Genomic DNA, 9,025 nt, shown 5'->3' on the forward strand with positions numbered 1-9,025 from the left:
ATATATATATATATATGATTTACAGAGTAAAATTATTTGATAACACAATACTATTTAAGAATCTCTCCCTTAGAATTCTGGAACTGAAAGAAACTGTACAGACAAACAAACACATTTTGTTTCACACACAGAAAAGAAAAATCTCCAAGACAATATAAATAACTTCTCCAAGGTCACTAGCTGAATGGAGGCAGAGCCAGAAAAAACTCAGGTATCCTGATCTCCAGTCATAAGCTGTTTCCTCTAAACCGTTTTTCCTCATTTGTGCCCTGCTTTCCCTGGCAGCCTGGCTCAAATCGCTTCCTTATCCATTCATATTTGCTGCCTCCAAACTCATCATCCTCTCCCTTCCAGCTCTGAGTCCATATGGCCATTCTCATCTGGGAGGTGGATGTCTGAAATTGCCACCATCATGCCATCCCCTTCCAACGATGTGAGTAGGCCAGAAAATGACTTTTGGGCACTATTAACCTGAGTTGGCTGGGATTCAGGGACAGCGAGGTGAAGCACCCTCCATTGTGTTTTTAAGGCCTGGAGCCAGTCTCCGGCCTTCTGCAAACCATGACTCCTCTGGGAACTTAGAATGCAGTTTCTGTATATTTTTCAGATAACCCCATTGTAAACAGAAGCACAGGGCAGAAAAAAAAAAAAAAAAAAAAAGTCTCCTATTTATGAGGAGTTACAAAGGAAATATATTCTGAGTGCCCAACATGGGTGAAAAACTTTGTAAATAAACAAATGTAACCTAAATCCTTAGGTCCAGTGAAACATGAAGGTCTTACTCAAACATGAAGGATATGCTGTTTACCAGTTACTTCTTGCAGTCTCTAGGGCAAGACTCCTGTGAGCTGAAACACCCAGGGAACACTTTCCAAAAGAAGTAAGAACTGAGATATGTTAGAAAAATTCCATGGTATTATGTTTTGTTTTGTTCTGTTGTGATGGCAAATTTCAGAGCCAGATTACCACAGTCATAAAAGTGGTATGATTTGCGGTTTCCAAAATTTCCCTTTGCCAAAATGTGTTTATTCATATCCTGCCATGCCACCTAAAATTTCCACAAACATTTCTTCTCTCAGTTAAAATAATCAGAGGCCTTGCTAAACACACTTATCTGATATATTTTTTCAGGTAATTCTCACTGACAGGAAATTCCGTAAGCAATGACTCAAAGGAGAGAGTAGTTTTGATAAGGAGATGTAGAGAAGGATCACATATTCATGGTGCTACTTTGGGAGAACTGTCATAGATGAGGTTCTATGGTCAAGGGACAGAGTCATGGGCAGTGGAGGAGGGTGCATTAAGTTCCAGGATGCCTGACAGGAATAGAGAAAGATAAAGGCAGAGTTAAGGTTAAAAAGGACATTAAAGACATACTTTTTGCATTTTGAAATTCTGCCTAAATCTGCGGAAGAGACCTTCCTCCTGGCCATGGCTCAGCTGGAGCGCAGCTGTTCACAGCATGCATGGCATTCATTGGGCTAGTCAAGGACCAAAGACTGCTAGAGGGCACTGGAAAATAACCTTCGTTCCCCAGAACAGGAGTCAAAGGGCTTGGGACAGATGAGTAGAAAATGTGGCTGACTTCCTGTTCTCTCTGGCCTCAGCTAATGCCTAGGGAAATGAAATTTGTTTGCCCTTTTAACATTTACCTGACTATTTAACTACAAATAGTAATGCTAGCCCTAAAATGATCCTTCATGCTTCAGAGAATCGGCCATTAATGTGCCCAATTGACCTTCTGCAGTAGTGAATTGTCTCCATTGACTACATTTTCCATGTACAAATCTTTAGTAATAAATTTACTGATTCCAGAAGTCAATAAACTGAATGGTTTTGTGTCCTTAACAGGTATGAATAAATTAGATCTCTAGGCAAATGAACTTAGTGGTAGTTTGTACATTTTCTTTTTATAAAAGATGGATCTTTGGGGGCTTTCTTTTCTGCTTTCCCGAGTCAGCAGAGGATTGCTCTTATGGCTCATCAACATGCATGTGCACTCCCCATATAAGAAAAGACTTGGTTTAGTCTTGCTTATTCATCACAAAGTCTATGCCTACATATGGCCAACAAATTGAGCATTTTGTGCATGATCCAAATTTGCAGCTGCCTTATGGCTCAGCTGATTGACTCATCAATGCTACAGACTAAATTGGCCACTAAGATACCTTTAAGTCACACACAAAATGTGTATTTATTTCTTTTTTCCACTAGAGCTTATACAGGTAGTATGCATGGTGGTCACTTTTATACAAAACCCAGGTAGCAGTAGTCACTATGCAAAGAGGACCTGGATAAAATATTATTACCATTAACTACATAATCAAGATATATGAAGGAAATCCCCTAATGTTTCCTTAATGATCCAAAGGGGATAAAATATGAATGCCTTTAAGTTACGGCCTTAGCCTTGTTGCTAATGAGGATGTTTGGCTGTACAGAATCATTTAGAATCTTTGCTTTGGATGAATTGGGTTACTTATTAACTCTTTAAAATGCTTTACATTTTGCCGTGCAGTTTTTCAAAAGTTTCTTCTTTTCAGGAATGACTCCCATTCACTACTCACTCACATTTTCTAATGCATTTCTTCTTTTGGTCATTCAGCAAGCATTTTTGTAAGCTTACTGTGCTAAATGCTGAGAATAAAATGGTAAATATATTTGACTCTTCCCAAAATAAGAATTTAGTCTCCTAGGAGAGCTAGAATTAATTGTGTGTATGTGTCTGTGTGTGTGTGTGTGTGTGTGTTTCTGTGTGTGTGTGTGAGAGAGAGAGAGAGAGCGCGCGCGCGAGAGAGAGAGAGTGAGAGAGAGAGAGATTCTTTGAAAATAACTGCAATAGAATATAAGTAATATGTCTGGGTACAATAGCTCATGCCTGTAATCCCAGCACTTTGGGTGACCAAGGTGAGGGACAATTTGAGGCCAGGAGTTTGAAGCCAACCTGGACAACATAGCAAGACTTTAACTCTACAAAAAATAAAAATAAAAAATTAGCTGGACATGGTGGCAAATGCCTGTATAGTCCTACTACTTGGGATAATTGATTGAGCCCAGGATTTCAAGGTAATGGCAGCTCCACTGCACTTCAGCCTAGGTGATGGAATAAAATCCTGCTTCTGCTGCTGCAAAAAAACGAAGAAGTAATAAAAATGAGGCATGTGAAAAATAACCAATAATTACAACAAAATTCTCAAAACTCTACTCCCCACCCCACAATAAGTGAAATTTAGAATGGAAGGGAATACCTGGGCTTCAACTTGAACATGTTTTCAAGCCAACTAGGAGGAAAGGATAAATCCAAGTAGTATAAATGGCACAAACGTCAGTTCAGAGGCATGAAACAGTATGACATATTTGGAAAACTGATAACAGTTAGGCATCACTGGAACACAAACATTGTGAGGAAGCACGTGAGAAAACTATGAAATGAGTATGGAGAGAGGCAGAGTAGGAAGTGATAGGTACCAAACCCTGGGGGTGCCTAAGAGCTTAGGCTCTGTTCTCCAGTGAGGAGGGGCAGTAATGTGCATGATTATATTTACACTCTAGAGAGATCATTGAATTAGATGTGAGTAGACACTATAGTCAAGAAAGCTGATTGAAAAATCACTCCATAGAGCACTTTGCGCGCCCGCTCCTTCGCTTCTGTTTCTCTACTTCCGCTCGCGTCCCAGCCGCCGCCGCCATCATGAGGGAAATCGTGCACCTGCAGGCCGGGCAGTGCGGCAACCAAATCGGCGCCAAGTTCTGGGAGGTGATCAGCGATGAGCACGGCATCGACCCCACGGGCACCTACCACGGGGACAGCGACCTGCAGGCTGGAGCGCATCAACGTGTACTACAACGAGGCCCACCGGGCGGCAAGTACGTGCGCCCGCGCCCTGATGCTCGTGATCTTGGAGCCCCGGGCACCTATGGGACTCCGGTGCGCTCGGGGCCTTTCGGCCAGATCTTCCCCGGACAACTTCGTCTTCGGTCAGAGTTGGCGCTGGGACAAACTGGCCAAGGGGCACTGACACAGAAGGCGCGGAGCTGGTTGACTCGGTGGCTGGATGGTTTGTGAGGAAGGAGGCTGAGAAGCTGTGACTGCCTGCGAGGGTTTCCAGACTGACCCACTCCCTGGGTGGGGGGACGGAGGGTTCTGGGATGGGACCCTCCTCATCAGCAAGATCCGGGAGGCAGTACCCAGACAGGGATCCATGAACACGTTCAGTGTGGTGCCTTCGCCCAAGGTGGTCAGGACACAGTGTTGGAGCCCCTACAACGCCACCCTCTCAGTCCACCAGGCTCGTAGAAAACACAGGACGAGACCTACTGCAATTGATAACGAAGCTCTCACGACATTGCTTCAGAACCCTAAGCTGACCACCGCCCACCTATGGTGACCATGAACCACCTGGTGTCTGCTACCATGAGGGGGCTACCACCTGCCTGCGCTTCCCGGGCCAGGGCTCAATGGCTGACCTGCGGAAGCTTGGCGTGGAACATGGTTCCATTCCCCCGCCGCACTTCCTTCATGCCGGCTTTGCCCCGCTGACCAGCCGGGGAGCCAGCAGCTACCGGCCTGAACGTGCTGAGCTCCACCCAGCAATTGTTTGATGCTTAAAACATGATGGCTGCTTGCGTTGACCCCCGCCATGGCCGCTACCTTGACGGTTGCTGCGCGTGTTTAGGGGCCGCATGGTCCATGAAAGGAGGTGGACGAGCAGAATGCTTAATGTCCAAAAACAAAAACAGGCAGCTGTATTTTGTTGAGTGGATCCCCAAACCAATGGTGAAAAACAGCTGTCCTGTTGACCATCCCGCCCCGGGGCTATAAAATGTCCGCCAACCTTCCATCGGCAACAGGCACGGCCATCCAGGAGCGTGTTCAAGCGGCATCTCCGGAGAGTCGACGGGCCATGGTTCCGGCGCAAGGCCTTCCTGCACTAGGTACACGGGCGAGGGCATGGGAACGAGATGGAGTTCACCGAGGCCTGAGAGCAACATGAACGACCTGGTGTCCGAGTACCAGGCAGTACCAGGACGCCACGGGCGAGAGGAGGGCCGATGTTCGAGGAGGACTGAGGAGAGGTGGCCTAGAGCCTTCAGTCCACCGGGGAAGTGGGCAGGGAAGCGATGTGCGAACTCTTTATTCCCACTACCAGCCTTGTCCTGTGGCCTGTCCGCCATGTGTGTGGCACTTGCTCGTTTTCCCCTGGTCCCTCATCCCATGCGTGTACAGACACCACCATTAAAGCAATTTTCAATAGTGTGAAAAAAAAAAAAAAAAAAAAAAAAAAAAAAAAAAAAAAAAAGAAAAATCACTCCATAGATAGATAAAGAGAGTCAAATTAGAATTGTGGTAGGCCAAATGCAGAGAACAGCTAGGTAGATGTCAGAGATATGTATGTTCAAAGTAAGAATTAATAAATAATTGGATCTAGAGATAAGAAGAGGAAAGAAACAGTTGAAGGTGATTTGAAAATATCTAGGCTGTGTGACTGGGGGCAAGTTAATTCCATTAATTGGCATGGCAAATATCAGAGCAACATTGTCAGAGTCGGGGCAGAGTAGAGCACAGAAAATGAGTACAAGTTATGTTTCCCTTAGTATATCCAGGTGAAAATATCCACTTGATCACTGGAAACACCAATTTGGAGCTCAAGAAACATGTCCAGGGTAGACATACACTTTAGAGAAATTTATACTGGAGGACACAAAAGTTTTGCTGTTATATGAAAGCCTCCAAATATTAAGAATATATGATCAAGGTAGCCTCAGACAGAGAGGGAGTTGCAAAATTTCTGTGGATTAGACAGTTAAATAAACACCAAACGGATATCAAATGTCTGTTTCATTTTGTACTCCAGAGCAGTTTATTCTGCATGTTGCTTTATATTTTTAATTCTTACATACTTTCCTTAAGCCTGGCTATTCCCATTAACAAATAGAATTGGCATGATAATCTGTTAAAACATGGCTTTTAACAGAACCAAGCATATTATCAAATGAAGAAAAAAATTAAAAGATGAGGAATATGCTCCATGTCATTAATTGAATTCTTGATGTTTTTAATCAAATGTAACTCCATTTCCATAGAGCAACGTGAGTTGTCTTGACTACTTTATGCTGAATTATTCACAGAATATTTCTCAGAAAAGGTGAGATGTGAAACCCATTTGAAGAATGGGCTGGAAGAATAGACAGAGAAAGAGCTTGATAGTTACTTGAGAGAATGAATGTAACTTGTCAAGTTTTTGCATCAGGCAGAGAAGACCTCAACAAAAAGAACAAAAATCGAAGATTCATTAACAGAAAACACAATGTCCATCCTCCTGTTCATGGACAAAGTCTTATAAGAAATTTCTATAATTTCTGATTTCATACGCTTGTCTCTGGCTAAAGCTTCAACTGCTTCTATGAAACTACCATCTTTAGTGTCATCCAGGATTGCTTTATTGCTACATACAGGGGACATTTATGCTGGATCACTCTTTAGCTTTTCCTGTTGTGAAATATTCTTCATTGTCAGTTCTTTCTTTTATTAATTTTTGTTATGTCTTATTCTTCTATTGGTCTTTTAAAACTGTTAGACACTTGTTATCAGGCTTCTCTTTTAAATTATTATTCTTAAAATCTTTTATTACAAAATAAAATATAAATACAGTTGCAAAAATTCCTTGTAACTAACACCTAAGTCAAGAAACAGATTTCCCAGCCACCCCAGAAGCCTATCCCTGTGCTTATCACACTCTCTTCTCTTCCACTAAGAGGAGCCACTATTTAGACTTATAGAATCAGTGCCCATGGTACATCCTTAAACACTATGGTTTTTCCCTTTATTTAAATGTCTTTAAGTCTGAATGTTCCATAGACTCTCCCCAACTCCACCCCCATTTGTGGCAGAATCTGCCTTATTCAAGGAGAGAATTATTTATTGAGCCCCTATTGTGTGCTGTCTTATAATTGACTCATTTTATAGGTCAGGTAAGAGGTAAAGAGAAGTTTGACTTCCTATCTCCCTAACTAGTATTAGGGCAGGGAGGGGATAAGGAGATAGCAAGACATTATTCATTCCCCAAACTCAGTGTTCTTTCCATATACTCCTGAAATTTCCAACCAAATGATTAATCTCTTGGACAAAGCTTCTAGGAGAGGAAATGGAAATGCCAGAGAGGGGCCAAAAGGAGCCACCAGGAATATGTGCTACAGGCTACTGTGCTTAACCACTCCCAAGGATGTGGAGATGTGCGGGTCCATGAAACTGAATGCAGTAATAGCACACAGTGAGTATGCCATTACTCTGTTCCCCGTGCAAACATGATGGAGATTAGGTGTGTTTTTAGAAACTCTTATTAACTCTCCTGCAATGATGGAAATAGCAAGACTAGAAATGCCAAAAGATTAGCTCAAGGTCACCATCTGGGTACTGGTAGAGAAAGAAACAGAAACTTGTCTCTCTCAGTGCCTCACGGAGGTGACCTCAGATATCTGAGTTTACAATATCACAGGAATTTAAGGGATTAATGGTTCCTGATGCCTCTGTCGTAGCCCAGTTTGTCTCTGCTCATCACCCATTGCTCTGGGAAATCTTTTTCTTGACTGCAAGGTTTCCCATGACTCAAAGTGATAGGAATTTCCCCCAACCACACCACAAAAGCCTTGCATACTCATCACAGCTCTGTCATAGGGGAAGCAGGTCTTGTCATGTGAGGAAAACAGAGTGAACCAATGGGACAGAGAACTAAACTGCTCTTTTAAACATTGCTTCTCCAAAAAAAAAAAAAAAAAAGTGGTCCCTTTTCAGAGAGCTGACCTACATGACTATGGGAGCACAAAGTCATTTGTAAGCTGGAGAATGCCTCTCATGTGAGACTTTTATGGCCTCAACATAACATAAGTCCCAAGAAGTTTCTGAGAATTCTCAAATGCTTTTGAACTCTAGGGGAGAAAATATATTTCTTTCTGATGACAGCCAACCCTCCAGAGGCACTTTGGATGCCTCCACCGCGGCTGCCACATCTGGACACCTAGGGTTCACATTGCCAAGCTCCAGAAGAATTCACTCGCATTGACTTCAGTGTGTGTGGCACTCTTTGAAGATGTGTGATGAGAAATCTGCACAACTGTATTGGTGGCCCTGGTCTCCACCTTACCTGCCCACTCAGCTGATTTTACCTTAGAGCAACAACGAGAAAAAAAATTTAAATATTTGAGACGATTCTTAAATTATCTCAGCAATTCCAAATAATCAGAACTTGCACGCTATGGTAGTAAAGGAATGGAATGAATGAAAGTGAGCAGGGCTGCTGGAAAAAAGTTTCAGAAAGAAGGAAATGTGGATGGAAAGGAAACAAGAGAAATGGTGAAGCCAGGTGGCCTAGTAAAGAAGAGATCAACTTTTCCCTGGCTCCATCCAGAATCAGGGGTCTTGTGATTGCACATCTCTCAGGGTGCCCTTCACATTCCATCTGTATAAACAGAAACTCCTGGAGATGTGTTTTCTGCAGCCAGTGTGGCCATAAGTGGAAATATCTATTAACCTTTCAAAAATCATGGATGAACTTTCTAGCAGAAGGAGAGCCTCAAATTGCCTCAGATATTTTTAAAAATTCCCAATATATTAAATTGTAAGTAACAGTGTACTACTGAGGATTAAGATTGAACTACTGCCAGAGAGGACACCAGCCTAGTTCCTCCCTTCCCTAACTCAAGTACCCTCCCACCTATCCTCAGTTCCCATCACCTGCAGGGAAGTCTACCTGTGGCCCTGGGCTGAAATCTCAATAGCCAGTGGAAGAACAAGGCAAAACACTCTTTTGCTGAGAGGCCAAGGCATGAGTCAGAGGAAACAGACTCAAACTGAATCTTGGGAGAATTTCTTCTGGTGAGTGATGGCCAGTCCAAGAGAGACCTTCCCTGGAGGTCTAGTCCCTACAGATTCTGAGCCAGATTAAAAGCAGGTCTAGAAAAGTTATAGCTCAGGACAGCAAATTATTATTAGAGATTTTCATGTGGATGGAGTGCCCATCACTCAGAA

At 43.0% G+C, this 9,025-nt stretch overlaps 1 pseudogene across 1 annotated transcript; it reads left to right on the top strand.

Annotated features, from left to right (window-relative positions):
* The first annotated feature begins 3,625 nt into the window (after positions 1-3,625).
* On the top strand, positions 3,626-5,240 carry LOC108537655 (tubulin beta-4B chain pseudogene; annotated as a pseudogene). Its single transcript, XR_001887884.1, has one exon. The product of XR_001887884.1 is annotated as a tubulin beta-4B chain pseudogene (transcript).
* The last annotated feature ends 3,785 nt before the right edge of the window (positions 5,241-9,025 follow it).

Source organism: Rhinopithecus bieti, unplaced genomic scaffold, assembly GCF_001698545.2.
Source record: "Rhinopithecus bieti isolate Rb0 unplaced genomic scaffold, ASM169854v2 scaffold_14009, whole genome shotgun sequence".
In the NCBI taxonomy this organism is placed as follows: Eukaryota; Metazoa; Chordata; class Mammalia; order Primates; family Cercopithecidae; genus Rhinopithecus; species Rhinopithecus bieti.